This window comes from Protopterus annectens, chromosome 3.part0 (assembly GCF_019279795.1).
Source record: "Protopterus annectens isolate FY-2018-M chromosome 3.part0, PAN1.0, whole genome shotgun sequence".
In the NCBI taxonomy this organism is placed as follows: domain Eukaryota; kingdom Metazoa; phylum Chordata; order Ceratodontiformes; family Protopteridae; genus Protopterus; species Protopterus annectens.
The window spans coordinates 255,030,922-255,045,562 of record NC_056731.1 but is presented as its reverse complement, the minus strand read 5'-3'; positions in this window follow the sequence as shown (position 1 = coordinate 255,045,562).

The window sequence follows — 14,641 nt, the reverse complement described above, 5'->3', positions numbered from 1 at the left end:
CATCCCCAATAAAATTCTTAATGTGTTTAAAAGCAAGAAAATCTAATTTTCTAAAATCATCACATTTAAAGCCGTGTTTAGCTAACGCATTCATCTTAGCTTTATTCTTGATAGTTATAATGTGTTCATTAATTCTCTTTGCCAGAGGTCTTGTGGTTTAAAACACAAAACTCCTTGCAAGACATATAAACATCCAGGTAAACTACATTTGCAGAATTAAAATCAAATCTATTTTTAAATATTACAGTAAAATCTTTATGTTTCAACAAAAAATGTTTACATTCATAGATGAATCAACACATTTTGCACTTACCATACTCAAACATGCTTTTATTCACACACACACACACACACACACACACACACACACACATATATATATATATATATATATATATATATATATATATATATATATATGCTGTCTGAACATACAGATATTCATTTTAAAAAGCTCTTTAAAATTTTTGTCTTCCTATAACAAAACCTAGAGCTTCTCCCTATTATCTTATATAAATTGCTGTTGCCCTGTATAATTCACTTATTATTATTAACTATTTTTTTGATAATGACCATGTCCCGACAAATAGGTAAAGGAAAACTGCAAAAAAATCTACACTTTTTAATTTTTGATTCAAACCCATAATGCAAAATAATGGACATTGCTTTTATATCTCTGGAACAATATTTCATACATTATTTTATTAGAACAAGACTACTTAAATGTAAATATATATGTGTGTGTGTGTATTATATATGTGTGTGCATATATATATATATATATATATATATATATATATATATATATATATATAGATATATATAGATATATATATATATATATATATATATATATATATATATATATATATATATATATATATATATATATATATATATATATATATATATATATATATATATAAAGTTTTACAATCAATATGTTGAATGTGGCTTGTGTGCAAGTTAGTTGTGCGGGAGTCGGAATGCAGAAAACTGTTTGGGAGACAGTTGCAAAGTCGACTCCGGAAGACCGAAGACTGGGACAATGCATATTGGGAGATTTACCCCTTTCTGCACTGTAGTGCGGTCAGTGCATTGTAATAAGGACACCAGAGTGCAGTATGTTTTGGTATCCAATCTTTTATGCTGTTTACTATTGTGAACATTGAATAAGTAAACCGCATTTTTGATAGGTTTACATTGTGATGTTCGATGTTTCAGTAGTAAACTATATATATATATATATATATATATATATATATATATATATATATATATATATATATATATATATATCTCCATGGGTCTACTTTGTTTCATTGAAAGATCATTTCACTGAATTTGAATTTACCCTGACTAAATCACTGAAAAATCAAATTACTGAAACCTCATTTCACTGAATCTCATTTCACTGAAATAAAGTACTGCCACTGTGTAGAGTACTGTAAGGCAAGTAAAAGGTATATGCCCTTTTCCCCACTGTAGTGCGATCCAGGAGTTAGTATATATAGTTAGGGGGGTGTGGGGGAGCATAGCTGCCCACCTAGTTTGTTTTTTATATTATATTTTGCCAAAAGCTTCAAAACAATACATTCTAAACCATAAACATTAATGCTTACAATACCAATGACTGTCTCCAGAAGACAATATATACACAAACTAAACTTTTACTTCCCTTACAGTACTATACACAATGCCATAAATACTTATTTCACTTCAGTGACATGAGAGCCAGTGAAATGAGTTTTCAGTAATTTGACTTTTCAGTAATTTGGTCAGGGTGAATTGAAATTCAGTAAAATGAGCTTTCAATGAAATAAAGTAGACCTATATATATATATATATATATATATATATATATATATATATATATACATATATGGATCCCTATCACTTTATCGAAGTTTCAAAACACCGAACACCATAAGGCCGAGACCATATGTTCGAAGTTTTGGAACTTCGAAACAATAAGAAAACACAAAAAAAATAAAATAAAACAACTTACCTTTACGTTTTTTCACACCCCCTGCTACTTAAATATACCCACTCCGAGATCGCACTGCAGCGAGGAAAACGGCAAATCTCAAGTTTTGCTCTGTACAGCAATCTCCTTAGAAAGTGTTCAGAGTTCCAAAACTTCAGACACATGGTGGCTGCCATAAGAACTTCAGAATTTTGGAACTTAGATAAAGAGACAGAGATCCATACATATGCTATATGTATATATATATATATATATATATATATATATATATATATATATATATATATATATAGATATAGATATATATAGATATAGATATAGATATATAGATATAGATATCTATACACACACACACACACACACACACACACACACACACACACACACACACACATATATACCAACATCTATCCACTCTGTTGCCTGTCACAATGGGAGTCCTCTAGGGCTCAGTGTTAGGTCCTCTTCTCTTCAGTATTTTTACCAATAAAGTTCACACTTGCAACCAGCCTCACCTCTATAGTTCAGTATGCAGATGACTGTACATTCATCTGCACTGCTCCTACCTTAACACAAGTTGAAGAAGTGATACAACTGCCTTTCAAATTAACAAGACAGGTAGGAAGTTCAAAAATGTGTTTGAACAGAAAAGTGAACCCCCCACAACAATAGACCTTTTAAAGATACACATAAATGTACAACTTGTAACCAATGTCCTTGTATTTTAGAACACAAATGTGTTACCTTAAATAATTTTAACTGCTGTAGGATTAATTTAGCTAATGAAAATCATGCTACCAAGGGGATGATTTATATTGCCTTGTGATCAAATTGCCCTAGTTTGTATATCAGGAAGACTGACAGACCATTTCAGAAAATAAAAATATGAGCACAATTATGATATTCTGAAATGCAAATTCAACAATTCCCTATATAAGCATATTTTGAATTGTAATAATTGTTTTCAAATTCAAGTTCAGTATCTTGGAAACTGTGCCACCTAATGATCTGGGGGGTGGCTACGGGAAACATAGGTAGAATACAGGAATTCATGTGGCAATTTAAGTTGAATGCTTCCCTGGCCCCAAGATTAAATGACAACTTTCTATTCTTCCAGTATTAACACTTGGAGCTGCTAAGTTATAATTTATAAAACATTATAAATGTTAATTTGCATTCTGATGTTTTATATTACAGTTTTTAATGTGTTTCAAGTGATCCAGTATTCTAGTTAGAATGATAGGTTTATAATAAGTTATTCTTTGTAGTTTTAGAGTTGCATATCCTATTTTATTTTTTAATTCCTAAATTTTCTCAGGACGACTGTTCTGTAAATAACTATTTACCTTTGTTCTGATAAAGTCATGTGTTGTTTAAGGATGAAAGAGCTTAACTTGGTTGCTATTTATATTATATTTTATTAAACTCCTATATTTAAAACTATCGGATGACTAAAAATAAGTTCTGTAGATAAACTATCAGTAAGAATTCATGTAAAGCTGTTGTTTATCTAGTTGTATGGTTCATCTGTTTTCACATGATTTTATTAATAAGAGCTTATGCATTATATATTTTACAATGTTTATAAGTGGACTGCTCTAATAGTGGTGTGCATTTTTTATTCATAGAAGTTTCAAGGCTCTTTTCATGTCCATATATACCTTGGCACAACACATCCTCAGGTTTTGTCTCCTTTCTTAAGGAGGGCGAGGACAGTTAGTCCCAGGATAAATTTAAAAGAACTCATCCAGCTGTCTATGCTACAGAGCTGGCTGTATCCAGTTCATGGTAAATCTCTGCCCTGGTCATTTGCTCCTACTCTATAGAACAGCCACTCTGTAACACATTCCTTTCTTCATATATGCTTGCCTGCCATCTACTAGACATACTTATCTTCTGCTATATCTTTCTCTACTTCCATCTACTTCTGAAAGTTAAAAAAAAAAATCCTTGTTCTCCAAATGTTAAAGTGCTGCAGCCTGAACATGTATTTTGTTTTGTTCCACTGCCAGTGCAGCCACTCTGTTCAAATGTAATTACTTTCATACTTTGTACTTCATCCTACTTTGTCAGTATTGTATATACCTTGCTTGATATTCGTGATTATAATGTCTATGTAATTTGTCTAAGAAATCATATAGTTTATTGTATCACCTATGGAGCTTTTCTTCCTGGGGCCTCCACTGAAAACAGGCTTTTCTTGGCCCAGTGGACTTCCCTGGTCATCAAACTGTAATAATAAATAAATAAATAAATAAATAAATATAAATAAGTGACCAGAGCATAGCTGTTATCTCAGCTTTCAGAGGATTTGGGCTGCATACTTTTACACAATCTAGTGTGTCTCTGTGTTTTGTGCAGGCAATAAAATTGTGAATTCTAGATCAGCTGAAGAACCACTATATTCCTGGTGAAATAAATGTAAATTAATTGTGTATAGTTTCTAATGAAAGAGATTAAGCTAAAGAATGTACTTGGACTGTTAAAAGGTTGCATTCCCCTGTCTAAAGAGCAACGACTGTGCAGAATATAAACTTGCTAAAGATTTTTCTTGCATTTTTTCAAGAAACCAAAATTAAAATAAAAAAAAAAATCTTTTTGTAACAAAACTAAAAAAGAGTTAGGTAACATGTGCATTTGCAAATATTGCTAAGAAAAGTGCAGGAACATTTTAAAATAGTTTGGGTGACAACAATTACTGGAAGTTATTGATAAAGAATGTAGATGGCATATTACAAAAGTTCAGGCCAGTGTGGGACCCATCCTGTTTAGTAACTTTTATTAAGTTCAGGCCAGTGTGTGGGACCCATCCTGTTTAATAACTTTTATGGACTCTGTAAGGATTACTTAAAAGCATTTATTGGGTTTACTGATACAATTAATTATCTGGCAGGAGGGATATTCCAATTACAACAGGAGCCAACTTTGATGAGCTTCTCTCTTCAAATCTGAATGGAATATTTGCTGTGGAAGAGAGTAGCTAGCAAAGGACGAAACTGCTAGTACTGTTAAAGGAATACATGTTACAAAATCAGTGGAGGCAAGATAGGAGGAGTATACTTTTTTGTTCCCATCATGGGGGTAGCACATAGAATTAATTATTTCTTTATTAGTGTTTGTGTGTTTCTGGTGTAATTAGTTTGGTGGTCTTCTCTGTGAATAGCATTGCAGTAATGAGGTTTGCAAGGGCCTTTTGAATGTGCACAGATCCATGTGGTGTTAGGCCATTTACTACTTGAATATTCTCATGAAAGGGAGACACCATGAGTCTTGATTAAGTGACACTGAAAGAAAATAATGACCTTAGTCTGGCGATGACATTCAAATGGAAAACTTTTAAACTAAATGTAAGGAAGCACACTGTCAATATTCTCACAGAAAAGAATAGTCAAATGCAAGTGAAAATCCAGGTTCTAGAGACATACATATATTGACACATAAAAGCAAATTTCAAAAGAAATTTAACAGATGATTTTGCCCTATAAAGCTCAAATTAGTAACTCAAAGATGGAGAGCAAAGCTTTGTATCAGGCTCTTTACAATATAAAATAAGAACTTATAAGGAAATTTTACTATGCCAAATATGTAAAAGCTCCACAACTGCTTGCATGTATATTAAAGGAAAAGAGACAAGGCCAAACAATGAGATGAGAAATGAGACTGGACAAGAGTGTTGTTATGATAGACTTCTGTAAGTGATCATATTCAGAGGGGGGGGGGATGCTCAGACAGACAGACTTGGAAATTCATTTTGCCAGAGAATCCAAAGACCATAGGTATCTGTAGAAGAATTATAAATGTTAAATGATCCTATCTTACTATGGAATATTATGCAGGATCTGGAGTACTTAAAGGAGAACTGCACCCACAGACTCAAAAAACATGTTTATTTCATCATGGTTTGGTGTATCCTACATTTTAACACCACTCTGGGACTATTTAGAGCTTTTAGATATTTTTATACGCAATTTCTGACTCTGACCACATGGGGTCTGGCATCTTAAAATTATTCTTATTGTTTAGTCTGCTTCTAAGTATCCCAGAATGCATTGTTTGTCTCCAAAGAATAGCATCATATCTGCCACTTTTTCCCTAAAGCTCCTGTCCGTTCACTGATTTTACAGGCATTCACTGCTGTGTTATAGTCACCTATTTTTGGTTAAACTTTTATCCTTTTTAAATGACTACTTCAAACACAAGCAGTGCAAATGCTGTAGAACAGAATTGAAAAGTGCATTTTATTGTTCTTTCTTCTTAGAAATGCTAACTTGATTTCTTTTGTGAAGTCTGAAATCTAGCCCTTCAAGGTATATCCCCTCCCCCTTCACACCTACCTTCCCTAGCTGTCAAAGAGCTAAGGATAATTTGACCCATTATCTGCATGTGATTGACAGCTCACAGCAGGTGACCAGACTAATGTACTCTTTTCTTGTTAGCCTTTCCTTCCTTACAGTGGGATACTTTTTTTGTTGCACTCCTCCTGTCAAATTTAGAACCAAGCTCCATAGCACTGGGAATAATCACTGCTTTGCAAAGCATCAAAGTCACACTTATTTTTCCTTCCCATTTGGTTAAATAGCTAACAAATGATACACTATAAACACACACACACACACACACACACACACACACACACACACACACACACACACACACACACACACACACACACTTGCCCCTAGCTTGCATTCACACACACACACACACACACACACACACACTTGCCCCTTGCTTGCATTCATACACACACACACACACACACACACACACACACACACACACACACACACACACACACACACACTTGCCCCTTGCTTGCATGGGACATGGGAAACCAGAAGGCAGCATTCACACACACAAACATGCATCGATTTGAGAATGAAGATGCTAGCGTTAGATACAAACAGAACCGAGCACCAGCAGTAATAAATAATCATCAATATAACCCAGCAGCAGCAAACAAGCACAAAAGAACTAGGCTAAGCTATAAAAAGTTGGCAGCAGCATATAATATTGAAGCATGTGGTAGGTACCCTCACAAAAAGAAAGCATAAACTATATCACTATGCACTGAGAAGCCTGGGATTCCAACATTTCATGGCTAGGAATGCATACAAACAGGAGCTCTTAAGACGTACCTTACCAATGAAGTACAAAAATGTAGGAGAAGATGCAGGCAATCCAACTTTCCAGAAGCCTCTCTAATGAATGCCCTTGACAAGATACACTTTTATTAGGTTAAGTGGGCTGGGCAAGACAGCTCTGATATCACAATATGGGAGAGCCACTGGCTCTTCTACAGAGCATGAAAATCAGGCAGTGCTTACGTCACTTTGGGGGAGGAAATGTCCCTGTAACTACATCAAGAGCTCTGGCAGATGTGACATCATCATTTAAGAGCCAGCTAGAGGATTTTCAACTTGGTTTTCAAAGTGAAAGTAAAACAGTGTGGAAAGGTAGCAAGCCTAAGAGGTAACACAGTTGAGTGGATTACTTTTTAAACCTGTGGTTTTGATTTTTTGAGGCTGTATCAACTAACAGGGACTAAAACAGACAGCAGGTTGAGCAATTCTGCTTGAATATCCCATTGTTGTCCTTTAAGGCTGAGAAGGAACATGCCCTGATGTAATTTCTATACATTTCTGCATATTCTTTAAACCTAAACATAGCTAGTGCTTTTTAGAGCTGTATAAGAAATAGTAGGAGGTGCTTGACATATTCAGCATGCTTAGCTTAGGTGATATTTGTTTTCCAATTTTTTTTCCATAGAAAAGGTATAGACCCATAAGACTATATGCATATAAAGGCTTTAGTGTTTAATACATGGATGAGGTAGCTAAATACTATTTACTTTATCAGGTTAGTTGTAAATTGGGAGGAAAGTATTTATGGCAAACACTTTTTTTGCAAACATACTTTACATCTCAATTAGTTTGTAGTCAGCAAAGAGACTGAGGTATGCCAGAACAGCATAATATTGCTTCTGTAAGTTTGTTTCTACATTATTCCCTTTCCTGCATCTGGCAGCATGCACTGTAAATCAGGTGAACAGAGATGAGCTTCCCCTCACTTCCATGAAGTGCTCACACCAGCAAGCAATCCTAACAATCCTCTGTTAGCACTCTGCATTAGTTTCCTCCATTTTCACCAAGGAAATCATATGGTATTTTGTGCCCTGGACAAAAGGCCCTCCCCTCCACCCCAGAATAGGTATGTCCATCTTCTGTCATTACCTCAGACACCTGAGCAACTAATAGAATGTGGTTTGACTAGGCCGTAGTCAGGACATCATCCCTCTACAGCACCATGCTAGTTATGACTAATGGAATTTTTTCCTGTATCTTAGTTTCTGTTTTCTTGATCTTTAGCACTAATTTCTTTACCTATAACTTCCAAATAACCACGTAGCCACATTAAACTCCCTTCAAGGTTATAGAAATTTTTTCTTGTCTGAAGAAATGTCCAGATTTAGAGGTGAAAGAAAAGAGCTTGCATGTAAAAACTCACTTAGCCGGGCATCCTAACCAAGATCCCCAGTTATTGTCAGTGCAGCAATGGGTGGCACTCTCACTTTTGGTGGTGGAAGATCAGAAGCCGTTTATTCCCACTCCAGTTAATTGGATTGATGACACTGCCATGCAGCACTGGGAGAGTGCTGCAGCTCCTGAATGAGATGTTAAGCTGAGGTCCCATCTGCTTGACTTGATGGTAGCACAGAAAGATGTAACAGATCCTGCAGCACCTATTGAAAAGTATAGGGTGTCCTTTATTAAAAACATCATAATTATTTATAACAATCATAATCATTTACATTCCAGCTTATTTACATTATATATACATAGTTTCTATTATTTATACTATATCCAATATTTCTAAACTGTAAGTCTACATCTTTCCATCTTCAGTTTCTTCATCCAATATATACAAGAAAGCATTAAATTGTTACCATTTTGACCCCCACTCCATTTTCCACAACCAAAACCTTATCTTTTTAATATCATACCAAAATCCCATTTTTTATTAAACATGATTTTTTCACTCTCTGATTCCAAATAAGCCATACTATATAAAACATTATCATTTTTTCAGCCTCCTTTTTACTTTGTTTCTTTAAAACCCAAATTCAATCATATCCATATTTAAATTACTCACATCTTTAAATCCTTCCACATACTTCATATCTAGAATCTTTTTCCATAAAATTTGGATTGTTTTACATTCTAAATAAAACATGTACACTTAGTTGCCAGAAACAAAGAAGAAAATCCCCAAGGAATGAACTGTGCCTGCAAGCCAACAACAAATCCCTTCTCTGATGTTTATTGGCTGCTTTGAACTAGAGTGAATATATTGAAAGTGTTAGCTGATGTAGTTTTTTATATGGTCTGAAGAAGCACTAGTATTTGGTGTGAAATCACTTACCTCATTAAACTTTTAACATTTTATGCTTCCAGTCATATTTCTGTGCCTTGTTTTCTTCAGTTACACATGTACACTTAGTTTCAAAATCTCAATACAAACTCTATCCTATCTACTTTTATAAGGCATATTCAACTTTACTGGCAATTTTTGTAGAGTCAGCTTCCATAAAAATAATCTTGACACTCTGAAATTCTCTTACATCTTGCCATTCTTGCAGTTGTAGCCTTTTTTTCTATACTTAAATCTTTCAATGGATATATCCTATAATATTTTTCCATAATTTTATTATATCATTCTTTTCATTCATTTTCAATTTCTTTCACATTTATTTTCTACAAGATAATCTTATCTTGATAATTTTCCATTTACTTATTACAACACATTTTTCTTTTATGAACTGGAAATGAATAACCATTCTGTTTTTTATTTCAAATTTAATATTATTGTTAATAATGAAACCTTATTGTCATTTAAACATGTAATTATTTTATATAAGTTCAAATAAGCCATGTACACTATAGGGTTTATTAACTCCAATCATCCTTTGTCTTTTTTTAAATGTGAGACCCCTCTCTTAACTGGGTTTAATCTTTATCCTCAGGAAAGGAGAATATAATATATATTTTTTTCTAACTTCAAAGAAATACTGAAAGCAACAGCTAAATAAGTAATTCTAGATAACAAAATAGAATTAATTAAATCAACTTTTTTATAAAATAAAAGCCTAAAAGACTTTCAGAACACACATATTTGTTTCATTTTCTCTACTTTCTCTTTTCATTTAGTTTCTATAATTTCTTGTTTTCCAAAATTAATTATAAGAATTTTAATTTCTATCATATTAAATTTAATTCCGCCAATCCACCCCTCAAATCCTAAACCTTGACTCTTGTCTTTATTTAATACAAAACCTATTACTTGAATAATCTCTTGTATTTGTTTTATCACTACATCTATACTCACTGCATTTTTATAATAGTAATAATATCATCTGCATAATTTAACAAAATGGATATTTTTATGCCTTTGTTCAAAGTATAACTCATAGCATCCATCTCCTTATTCATATACATAGATATTGCATTCATTACTAATACAAACAATGTACCACTCAATGGACAGCCTTGTCTAATATCCTTCTCTAACTGTATATCTTCGCTCAACCATCCATTTATCATAATATTCACTATATTACAGCTATATGCTGAAATACATGCATTTCTAGTACTTTTGCTTATATTATATATATATATATATATATATATATATATATATATATATATATATATAAAATATATCAAATATTTCTCATAATACTGAATGAATGACAAATTTAACAAAATGATTTGCTTAAATCACCTACCATAACTTTTCCTGAACATTTCTAACTACTATATCATCTACTATTTCCCTAATTATTAATAATAAATCTTGAACCCTTTTATGTTTTTATACCAAATGTGTCTATTTACAACATTACTTACTTTTTCTTCCATCCTTTTTTGTAAATTTTTCATAAACAACTTATAATCTATGTTATTTAATACAATTGGTCTCTACTTCTGTATTTCTGCATTCTCTCATTTTTACATATAAACCTAATAACACCTCTACATAGCTCTTTATACATAAAACCTTTATTCAACCATTCATTTAATACCTTTACGAACCATTTTTTTTGCTCTACAATTAATTTTTTATGCATCCTACATTCTATTCCATCTGGTCCTACAGTTGAATCAAAATTCAATACTCTCAACACCTGTTCTAGTTATTCTATTTTTATTTATTTTTCTAAATCCTCATTCTTCATATCAGAATCTTTGTTCTCTGCTATTTAAATCATGTTCTAATATGTTATGTTACTATATTCATAATCTCCTCCTGTGTATTATACATTTTACCTGAAGAATCTTTCATTTCTCTAATTACACTATTATTCATTTTAATTATTTTACTTAAATATGGTGCGATTTCTTCTTTTTTCAGAAAATATCTTCTAAATGTTCTATTGTTTCTTATTCAACTCATATAGTTTCTGTTCCTAATAAAAAAATCATCATTCTTCTCTAAACAATCTAGCACATAATTACTTAAATTCATATACTTTATTTTCCAATACACATTTTTTCTTTCTCCCATGTCACATAACACTTTTTATATTTGTTTGAAATTTAACCACCAATCTGACCAATGTTTATAATATTCTTTCATCGCTTCATGATCTTGCCATAATCTCATAACATCTTTTCTCCCTGTAACATCCCATTTCACTTCATATAGTCTTTTTATACCTTTCCCTATTTTTATATAATCAACATTCCCTTTTACTATAATCCAAATTGTCCTATGTTTTAAAATCCTGTCAGTAGTACTCCTTGTTTAACTATTACTAAACTTTCTGAGACTAAAATGCAATCGATTTCTGTTTTTTTCTCCTCTTCTATGTGTCCAAGTCTCTAGATTCCAAATTTTTAACTGTCCATATTTTTATCATGTCCTTTACTAATTTGCCATCATATGCCTTCTTGTTTTGTTGTCTTAAATTACAATTAAAATCCCCTGCTACAATTATCTCCATATTAGCTGCCACATGTTGGATTATCTTTCTAAACTTATCTCTCTTTTTTTTATTACATATGCATATATTGCAATAATTCTAATAACATGCTCCAGCCATCTTATATCATTAACAGTAATCCTACCTGTCGTAACAAATGTAACATCTAACAATTTGATTGTATCTTTATACAATATAAGTTTTCATGAAACTCCATACAGCATTTCCCCACCATACTTCAGTTTGATAGATTTCAAATTTTGACAAAAATATAATGTCTTCTAGTATAATAACATCACTATCTAACTTTTTACACCACTCCAAAATCCCTATTCTCTTCTTCAACTTCTTAAACCTATTCACATTTAATGATAAAACTTTACACATAACTCTACCTTAAGTAATATGTCTTCATCTTTTCCTTTTCTTTTTTCTTTTTTGATGTCTTCTATATTTTTTCTTTTCTTTTCTCTCACCCTTTTGCCAAGAGAATTTCTTTTTTGTTTAACTATATTCCATTTAACATCATCACTATCACTTAATGCTGACTCTTCTTCTTATTCAATATTTTTTATATTTAAATCTTCCTTTGCACTATATTTTTTGTATTATTTGTTTTCTGTCCATAGCACTGCTATCTTTTTTCATTTCTACTACTTCAAACTCCTTTTCTATAACATTATCCTTTTTACCTTGTTCCGCTATTTCCCCTCTTATGTCTGAATCTACCTCATTTCCTCTTTCTTCACACACACCCCCAAATTTCCCACTTTCTTACATTTATAACATTTTGGTTCACAATTCCGTGTATCATGTCATATATCCCCACATGCAAAGCATCTTCTTTTCTCACATTTATTAATTACATGATCAGTTTTTCCACACAAAAACATGTTTTTACCTGTCCCTAATATCTACCCAAGCTTCCGTCTCCTTCAACATTAATAACACTTGGAATATGAAGAATACTGTCATTTTCAAGTTTCAATATCACATTGCAATCCCAAGCCCCAGTCCATAACCCCCTATTATCATACACTTTGGATAAATTCAATACATCATTACATACATTTAATAAATGCTTTTTAAAGTCTCTTTTTCTACTTCAGTCCTAAAAATTTAATATTATTTTTATTACCTCTCTAGAAAGGGCTTGAGTATATATAAGTTCCATGGTGAACAGTTTTTCTTTTTCTTGTATTCCTCTATAAATTTCTCTATTATCTACCCAGTCTTGAAAATAATGTCACAAAAAGACTCTTTATTAATATGAAACAAATCTTCCTTCTTTTAGGTCCGAACTTTAGTCTCTTTTTCTTTAAACTTATCTATTTCTCTTCTGTCTTACTACACAAACCTTCTTTAACTATATCTGCATACGATTTTTTCAAACTTGCATATCTGCACTTCTTCCTTCTGTGTCCTGTACATCATTTCTCCCCATGACATGTCCTTACCATTTTCTGGCTCACTTTCGTCCACCATGTCCAACAATATATCACCCCACATCCCTGGAGGATTGTAACAACATGATCTTGTGTTGTAGCTTCTGACTCAAATAAGTTCCACTAGAACAAATCTTTAGAGTCCATATTTGCTGCATCCAGTACCTTAACCTACCTTTGAAAAGGCTTGACTACCTTTTCTACCATCTACATCACACCATGCTCTGATCTCAAACTTTTCTTCACTTGTTATTCCTTCTCCAGTAAATTCAACACATCTGCTGTCCAAAAAACAGTACCATAAGCATAAGAACCATTGCCACTATCTTCTCCAACCTCCATGCTCTATGACCTATGTTCTCTCAGAATGACTTCCTGCTTCTCCAAGCTGCCTATGCTCCTGGACCGGAAGACAGGAAGTGCCACAGCAAAAAGAGTCCCTGTAAGCAAAAAATGTAGGAGAAGTTCCCTAATGCCCTGGCCATCTTTCCTCCAGTAATATAAATGCCACCTTGGGTGTCCTAAGAAAAGAGGCTACTAGTCTAGTGGGACTAACCTAGTTAACTAATAATAAATACAATATGTTTTTAATAATGTCAATTGTATGATATAAGCTATGTTCTACAATACAAACTGCAATTCCAGTTTTGCTTTATCATATTACACAGACTGTACTAGGAGGAAGCTTGGTTCACAGTGACTTCTTAGCAAGTGACTATAAATACATCAAACCCCTGGTGCTAACAGTAAACAGAGTCACTTGGACATATTTAGCTTTGCATTTTACTTGAAGCCAGCAAATTATTTTTTTCTGTAACTTTTCTAGCAGGATTTCATGAAAATCGGAACATATCTATTGACCGTAGTTAATGACAAATACATAATCAATATATTCAAAAATATCTCTGCTTATATAAGCGCCTCCTGCCTGGCACATCTTGCAAGAGTGATCATGTGCATTGTGATTGTTGACAGTCTGCTGAGAAAAGGTTGTCTGTCCTTGAAATAAATAAAAAGAAAAACAAATAAACAAGTACTGTATGGCATTGATCTCTTGTGCTCTGTTCATTCAATATTAAAATGTTACCAGAAAACATATGTGTGTGTATGTGTATATATATATATATATTTATTGCAAATACAGCATTATTGACATTCCAGAACAGCAAGACGTGAAAGGTCAAAATGTGTCCATGAACACAGAGAAAGATGTGTTTTCTGTTCCCA